Source organism: Dermacentor silvarum, chromosome 1 (assembly GCF_013339745.2).
Source record: "Dermacentor silvarum isolate Dsil-2018 chromosome 1, BIME_Dsil_1.4, whole genome shotgun sequence".
Taxonomy (NCBI): domain Eukaryota; kingdom Metazoa; phylum Arthropoda; class Arachnida; order Ixodida; family Ixodidae; genus Dermacentor; species Dermacentor silvarum.
The window spans coordinates 426,396,430-426,405,638 of NC_051154.1; the positions used below are offsets into that span (position 1 = coordinate 426,396,430).

Here is a 9,209-nt window from a genome sequence, read left to right on the forward strand (position 1 = left end):
TCGTGCGCATTATCGCCTCTTATACTAAGAGGGCCATTTCGGGTCGATGACGTGGTTTTGAAACGGCCTTGAAACAGACCCCTCACCATAAGACATATAAGGCTTTCGCCTCAATGAACGTGCAGCGCCAGTGTCGGCATTGCAGTTGAACTTTCAGAAGTGGCATAAAGGCGCAGCGCCAGTGTAACGTGCATGAAGAGAGCGCGTGCAGGCCATCGTGTGCAAAAAAGAAGTCAAAGTGCGTGTCATTCGGCTTGGCGCCCGTAGTATTGCTTGGTGTGTGGCGCCGAAACTCTTGGTTCTGATAGTCGAGACACCCGAGGTCCAGCTGCAACGTGAACCAGGTGAGACGGTCGCATGTTTGAGGAGCGATGCGCACCTGCCGCATATTTCTTAGCTTACATCTTTACGTGCTAACATGGATGACGTAACCATCACCCCTCAGGCCATATCAGCACTTCTAGATGGGTTACCTATTGACTCGTAACCGGGCCTTTAGGGAAACTGAATAAATAAATAAGTAAATACATAAATAAAATAATAAATTTCTGATCGTTTCTCGGGCCGCAGCGGTTGTTCCAAGTTGGTGCGCTATTGCTGTCAAAGAGGCGGTACTGTAGACTCTTCAGAGAGGGAGAGAGGAACCTGGCGACAGCGACAACCATGTCTGGTGGCAGGAGGGAACCCGATAAACACACGCCTTTGCCCGGGCTCAATACGCATCACGGCTTCCTGAGGCATGTCGACTGTAACCAGTACCAGCATCTGAAACAGGTAAAGTGCATAGCGACGTTGTTGTCGACGCCTCCGGGCGGCGCCACTGCATCGTGATCTGTGCTTCAAGTTGCCGCCCAGAGGATGCAACGCCTTATGTTAGCCAGGACTGCATTTCGTTCGTTTGTGGTACTTATTCTTTTGTTCGTAAGGACGTTTATTACTGGTGTGAAACACCTCCTCGAACACTCAACGTTACATGAGATATAAATAATTCGCACACATGCTGTGTTAACCAACTTTAGCCAAGCTTTAAAGAAAGCAGAAGCCCACTAACTGATCGCAATGAATGCAGTATTCTTCCCAGTTCGTTGAAAAACTCAAAGTAGTTTTCGCGATGAACTTAATTTACGAATTAGCAGATAAGTATTGGTTCAATTTTTTGGTATGCACTTATACACATAACATTAAATTACCAGGCACTCATATTTCAAACGGAGCTACGAAATCTATGCTTGGCAAATTTATGAACAACAGCGCTTAACGTTTTCCAGACTTCGATTTGTCACAACCCACCTAATCATATTCCTTCTTTTTTTTACTTTTTCTCACCAAACATGTTTTGAGTTTTGAGAAATATTTTCCTAGAATAATATATTCTTGTTTATTAAATTTGCAGTCCTAATTTGCATTCGATAAATGTCTTGTATTTTTTTGTCTTTCATTCTTCGTGTCAACTTTCCTCAACGCATTTTTTCTTACCCATTGCTTTATTTTCATATACACTATATTGGCACAATGTACAATTTATTGGATGGCTTTTGGAATAACTCATTTTTTTAACTTGTGTTTTTTTAGCTGTCGAAAGCCTATGTTGCCTTACTTCCTGCTCTTTGGGCATATTAATCGAACTGGATTGACAAAGCCTGCAGGTGCGTGACAAATATTTTCCGTATTTCTTGCCCACCAAATTTTTATCAGAACATGCAGCCCACCGACAATCCCCTGCCTATCACAACCAATGTCTCCTTTTGAACATGCGCAGTTCTTTTACCCTCACTTTACTGATTCGTACCTGCTAAGGGTCCTTGTCCTTGGATAAAGAGCAGGGTATACAGAGAGAGAGAGAGAGAGAACTTGAAATTTAAACATCCCCAAGGAGAGAAGTTACCCTGACAAAAGCAATCCCCTTATCGACATGTTGGTTCCGAGCTGAGAATTCTCTTGTTCTGTCACTGTGGGCCACTGCTAACGAAATTACATTTGACCTAGTTTGTATATATTCACCGTGGTGTCTAACCCGCCAAGCAGAACACCACAGAGGAGGAGGGCAAATGACGCTATGGAGATAGATCCGACGTTGCCAGTATTCGTTTCTGCTGGGTGCCTAAGACACTACGATGACCACTGTAAGTTTATATGTTCCTGCGAAATTAAGCTTAAACACCCCGCTGATTATGTTCAGCACCATAAATAACGTTTGCCTCAAGAAACCATCCGCCTAAGTGGCCACATTGCAATGTCCATTCTTTGTGATGTCGTCTCTACTTCAGGTATACCCACACTTTTAGTTATGTGTCGCTGTCAATGAGATAAGGCTATAGATAAGCAAATAACTACGTAAAGTGCATTTGCGTTTTTGACATTTCGTTTAAAAAAGCTTGCTTCATATTCTCTTGGTGCATGTTTCTCTCCTCAGTTCGAAGAACAAGCGCAGAAACGTGTGCAGGCCGCTAGGGTGACGCGTCGGGTCGGCCTATCTCCGAAGTCGACCAAGCCGACGCAGGAGATCTACCGGTCTCCACGTGAGTATCTCGAGATTACGAATCCTGCTGTTGATCTCCTAAAGAATTAAATTATGGAGTTTTACATGCCAAAACCACGATCTGATTATGAGGCACGCCGTAGTGGGGGACTCCGGAAATTTGGACCACCTGGGGTTCTTTAACGTGCACCTAAATCTAAGTACACGGGTGTTTTCACATTTCGCCCCCATCGAAATGCGGCCGCCGTGGCCGCGATTCGATCCCTTGACCTCGTGCTTAGCAGCCCAACACCCTAGCCACTGAGCAACCACGGCAGGTTGTTGATCTCCTGCATTACTGGGGCATGCGTGTCATAAGATCGAGAAGCAGCGACGACAGTTTACAACGGTCTACGTGCTGGCTGCCGTGCTGGGCCGTGAATGCTATTCACCCACACAGTGGGTAGTGAGCAATTTGCTGGCCATTATAGAGGCTGGTTCTAAATGGCTTAGACAATCTTAGTCTATGGCATCGCGGTGACTGGCAAAAGCCTTAAGGGAAAGACTGGAGGCTGAGGTGTAACATGGCTTTAGCCTTTGACTTCCCACACGTTAAACAGGTTCTGCGCCATTCTACCGTAACTCTTCCTATGACTCTAGTACCAGGTAAAAGCTTTCATCTGTTATTTGCTAGCATATAGCTTTTGCGCGGGTTCTGAATTAGGCACATCAGTCATTGTATGTTGATAACATTTGAGGCGATGCTGGACTGCTACATGCAAGGCAGCTGTCCAGCACTACGAGGCGAAAAACGTAATTATAAAAGGCAACCGTTGCTAGTTCTCTGGTGCCACTAAGCAATCACAGAGGGCGTGCAAGGAGAATAAGGGGAAGCGAAGGGTAATTTTTTTTTTGCTAGTTACAGCGACATGAAGCCTTAAGAAAATGCGGCTAGGGAAAACTTAATGTAACATCGCTGCCTATTTTATAGATATGTAGAAATAAAGAGGAACAGGAACATGAACGTTGACGAAGCGAGAACGTGCTCAGGTGGGAGCCGTACCCTCGATTAACGCATAACAAGTGCGGTGCTCTACCACTGAGCTACGGCGGCGACCGTCCACTCGTGTACACTATCTTGGAAATGTCTGTGTATGCACTCTAGTCTATATCTATCTAGCTCTGGGAGTGTTAATCAGCGCCGTTCACTGCCATGACGGCGGACGTGGAACATCCATTCTACCGCAGGCCTCACAACATACGAAGCAGCGTTTCAGTTTTCACATGCAAGTCGTCAACGGGCAGCGGAACTTGTTTAGTCTACTGTTGTAGAAAGCCGTCATGGTGGCATGCACGCTCTGCCACTCGTAAAACCGAAACCATATGCAGTATCGGCAGTTGGATTTGCATGATGCACGTCCTACGAGAAAGTAACAAACACCTTCAAAAAAATAAATAAATAATGGATAGCGTATGTTGTGTACGTGTAGCTTAAGTGGAACGGCACTAAATATGTGTCGAGCGAATTCTTGTAACTTACGTTTTGGTCCTAAATACAAAGTGTCGCATTGAGTCTATTAATGCGAAACATTCTGGCCGAATGTAGAGAATTTTTTTCCTGTTGGGTAACTTGACGTTTTTGTGGGCCGAACACGAAGGCAGTGCAGTCTAGCACGTCCCAAGCAGGCACCTAGGACAGCATTTCGAGCCCACAGCTGCTTTCATACGCCCAGAAAGCGCTCACCTAGGGAATCACCAGGGAAAGCACCGATTAAACAATGTGCGATCACCCATCGCTCAACACATGCGCTCTCGAATTCTTGGCATTGAGTACGTTGAGTTCCATTGAGTTACACAAGTGCGAATTAATGTCAGCAATGGGGCACGTTGGGCTTCCTCCAGCCGAACTGGTGAAACCACCAGAGAGGTCACCGGTCAAGACATGGTCGAAACCACAATCAGTGAACCGATGGGCATTGAGTAATTATGACAGGTAATGTGCACGTGTAAAATTGTACATACTGTAACAATGTAAATTTCTACATGATAATCATCTCTAGCCATGCATTGTCTTATAAAGATTTCATATTCACAATCTTAATTGTACGTTTTGCTCCAGAAAATTAGCACAGTTCATGGGTACGCTTCTACTACCAAACAACAATAATCCACATTACATCGCGCTCAACTGGAGTTGTGGCGTCCATTTTTTTTCTCTTTGGTGAGGGCCTGAAACGTTTGTGAAAATGCCTGTTCAAAAGACATTTTTGTCCATGGGAGGAGCAGGCGAGGCTCACAGCACTGCGCATGCTCGAGCTAGTGGAGGAAAGTCGCACGTGCCTTGTGCGGTTGACCTTTGTGTCACATTTTTACCACGAATTTGCGCGGAGAGAAATGTTTATTTATTTATTTACTTATTGCAATACCCTCAGGGCCCAAGGGGCATTGCAGAGGGGGTGGGTACATTCTGTTTACACAATCGCAATTATGTAAACAACGTTGTTATATATGGAAAAAAATTAAGACAGTAGGTTATTCTAGCAGGACAATACCACAGACCTTGAATGACAATACCATACAATACAATACATTATTGTATATGTAAAATGCAAAAAATTACTAAATTAACAAATTAACAAATAGCTGCGCAGGTTATTCATTGAAGTGGTCAACAACTGCGGCCTTGAATGACTGTACATCTTCAATACTGGCGATGGCACTGGGAAGCTGGTTCCATTCTGAGCTAGACTTTGGTATAAATGAATAATGAAACAGGTTAGTATGACAAAAAGGAATGGCAACCTTACACTGGTGATCAGTACGGATCAGTATGTTTACTCGACCGTCGCGTGAAATTCTCCTGGACCCAAGAAACTTCCTGTCACGTGTCTTATAATGAAAATGTTTACTACATCATATACTGGGTAGATGGCACAGTAGACAAGCAGTAAAAGTTATCAGAAACGACAGCTTGATAGAGCCACATGCCCCCGTACATTGACTGCAGCGCATCAGAAACAGAACAATACGTCTTTGTATTATAAATAAGGAAAATGTCATCATCATCATCATCATCATCATCATCAGCCTATATGTTTATGTCCACTGCAGGACGAAGGCCTCTCCGGCGATCTCCAATTACCCCTGTCTAGCGCTAGCGTTTTCCTACTTGCGCCTGCAAATTTCCTGACTTCATCATATCATCTGGTTTTCTGCCGACCTCGACTGCGCTTCCCCTCTCTTGGTATCCATTCTGTAACCCTAATGGTCCAGCGGTTATCCATCCAACGCATTACATAGCCTCCCAGCTCCATTTCTTCCGCTTAATGTCCACTAGAATATCGGCTATCCCCGTTTGTTCTCTGATCCACACTGCTCTCTTCCTGTCTCTTAACGTTAGTCTTAAGATTTTTCGCTCCATCGCTGTTTGTGCGGTCCGTAACTTGTTCTTGAGCTTCTTTGTTAACCTCCAAGTTTCTGCCCCATATGTTAGCAGCGGTAGAATGCAATGATTGTACACTTTTCTTTTCAAGGATAGTGGTAAGCTTCCAGTCAGGATTTGGCAGTGCCTGCCGTATGCACTCAAACTCAATTTTATTCTTCTGTAAATTTCTTTCTCGTGATCAGGCACCCCTGTGAGTAATTGACCTAGATAAACGTACGCCTTTGCAGACTCTAGAGGCTGACTGGCCATCCTGAACTCTTGTTCTATTGCCAGGCTATTGGACATTATCTTTGTCTTCTGCATATTTATCTTCAACCCAATTCTCACACTTTCTCAATTAAGGTCCTCAATCATTTGCTGTAATTGCTCTCCATTGTTGCTGAATAGGACAATATCATCTCCAAACCGAAGGTTGCTGAGATATTCGCCGTTGATCCTCACTCCTAAGCCTTCCCAGTCTAAGAGCTTGAATACGTCTTCTAACCATGCAGTGAATAGCATTGGAGAGATTGTGTCCCCTTGCCTGACCCCTTTTTTGATAGGTAACTTTCTACTTTTCTTGTGAATAACCAAGGTAGCTGTGGAGTCCTTATAGATGTTTGCTAAGATATTCACGTATTCCTCCAGTATTCCTTGATTACGCAATGCCTCTATGACTGCTGTTTTCTCTACTGAATCAAACGCCTTTTCATAATATCTGAAAGCCATATAGAGAGGTTTATTGTACTCCGCAGATTTCTCGATTACCTAATTGATGACATGGATATGATCCATCGTAGAATATCCCTTCCTGAAGCCAGCCTGTTCTCTTGGTTGACTGAAGTCAAGTGTTGCCTTGATTCTATTGGAAATTATCTTGGTTAATATTGTATACAATACTCAAAGAAAGCTAATTGATCCATACTTCAATTCTTTAACGTCTCCCTTCTTATTGATTAGTATAATGTTGGCGTTCTTCCAGCGCTCTGGTACATTTGAAGTCGTGAGGCATTGCGTATGCTTGCGTATGCTTGTGAGGCCGCAAGCTTTTCAAGCATGATATTTCCTCCATCTTTGATTAAATCTACTGTTATTCCATCTTCTCCAGCAGCTTTTCCCCTGGTCATGTATTTCAAGGCCCTTCTAACTTCATCGCATGACTCCGAAGGGAAATGTACAGTGGAAAAAATAGAAAGAGTAAGCAGCGCTGAACCCTGGAACAGAAACCAACATGCAACAAAGAACAGTGAGCACTTCCTTCTCATGACACATGAAATGAATACGTGATACATGAACGTATGATAAATAATTTCGCCATACAACGAAAGAAAGTCAACGAAATGTGAACAAGATAGTTAAAAGGAAGCGTACTCTAACTGGAAATAATATTACAATAACGGGAAAAGAATAATTCTGAAACAATTATATTACATTGCGAACAAAGTACGAACTTTCCTGTAACGTAATGTTTTGTAATTGCATATGATTACAAATTCAACTGTTTAATAGTGTAGGTAATCGATTCTACAATGTCAACTATGTCAGTTTACTATGTCTGACAATATTATGTTTACAAGTTGGTTAGTTGTCCTGAAAATCTCTGCTTGCGCCTTCCAAATGCTTTCTCACGCCGTACGGAAATATGCACTTGTAAAGTTCAGATTATGTGAACGCAACATTTGTTTAAAATACGCGTGCTTCTGTTTTCTTTTGCGCACTGCTACTAGTCGCCATTGTGCTATCTGCTCGCTAAATTTTGCGGGCTGTGCCGATCGGAAAACAGAAAGCCGTCCAGGGCCTTTGTTTGTAAACAGCGAGGTCACATGATACACGATAACAATAACAATAACAGTAAATGGGGAGATAAATGCGGTCCTAATGAAACGCAGAGCTGCTATGGGGATACAATAGGTACGAGGTGCTCCGGGGTAAGAGGAAAGGTGTAATGGTTCCAGGACTTACATATTGAAATGCGGTTGTTTGCTCGAAGTCAAGGATACAGTTCATACTCGATGGCACATTGGGCGCTCACGGGAAGAGTACAAGTGAAGCTGTGCAGGGTGATATGGGCTGGAGAAGTTTAGAAGTGAGGGAAGCTCAGAGATAAATTCATTATGAACAACGACTGAGGAATATGGAAGAAAAAATGGGCCGGGAGAGGGTGTTCAGGTATTTTTACACAAAAAAAAAAGATTGATTCACAGTGGAGGAAAAGGACTAGGAAGCTTACCAGCACGTATGCGACCAGTATAATAAGTAACATAGCAACAAAGAACGTCAAACACAAAGCCAGAGAGACTAACACAATCTCATGGGGGGCGGCAATAGAAAATAAGCTGCTATGAGTAACAACATAAAAGGGTAAAAAACGAAATCAGGAAAGAAGCAATTTATGATAACTCAAAGAGAAGTTCTGTACTTTTCGAAGCGAAATCAGGATGCCTTAGGACGCGCACTTATAATACGAGGTACAACAAGGAAGAAGAAGCATGTGCTTGCTGCGGTAAAGCTTGAGAAACGATGGAGCATGTTTTATCAGAATGTGAAGATACCTGCCCAGCGGTTGGTTCAGGCACTTCTGGCCTCCTTGAAGCTCTTGGGTTCAGCCATAGCATGGGGGAAAGTGAACATGTCCGCAACAGAGATTATAAAGAGCCGATTGGAAGTTTGGTGGTAGAAAAGTATCGGAGATGACAGAGCGGAGGCGTACAAAAACAAAGTTCCCAATAGGGATTCAGGAAATTTGATCATGGGAACTTTTTGCGTTTTTCTTAAACATAGGTAAGACATTGGGCAAAATAACAAGAGTTTGGTGACGCAACCCATTGCCACGTTTCAAAGGGGAGGCGCATGGATGCATGGATTGATGGATGGATGGTTGGATGAATGGAAGCACGCCATGGATGGACGCCATGCATCCATCCATCCGTCCGTCCGTCCGTCCGTCCGTTTGTCCGTACGTCCGTCCATCCATTGTAACATTCACGGTGCTGGTCGCACTCTAAGTTGGGGCCTGCAGATAAGATTGCCCCGCTTGCCGCGATATCCTTTCCTTTTATTTTTGCCACAGCCTGATTGGCTACGTAGCGCACAAAAAGCGCGTCGCTAAAGGAATAAAGGTGATTGTCTTCCTGGCACTGCGTGGGTCGTCTGTTCCTTGGGCCGGTCATCCTAAAGCCCCTATATTTATAAAAGTAGCGCCATCCACTTCCCTCCTCCTCCGTTCCACTATCGCGCTCGGCGCGACCAGCGCGATCGAGGCGCGATATCGACAGTGGCGCCGCCTGCGTCGGGCCTGCCGTGGCAGACGACAGCTAACGCGCTACC

The 9,209-nt window shown here is 44.1% G+C and overlaps 1 long non-coding RNA gene across 1 annotated transcript; it reads left to right on the top strand.

The window, feature by feature from the left end:
• Positions 1–219: 219 nt before the first annotated feature.
• LOC125942802 (uncharacterized) lies at positions 220–2,487 on the top strand. Its single transcript, XR_007465367.1, has 3 exons — positions 220–344; positions 607–774; positions 2,414–2,487. It is a non-coding gene; the product is annotated as an uncharacterized LOC125942802 (long non-coding RNA).
• Positions 2,488–9,209: the final 6,722 nt, after the last annotated feature.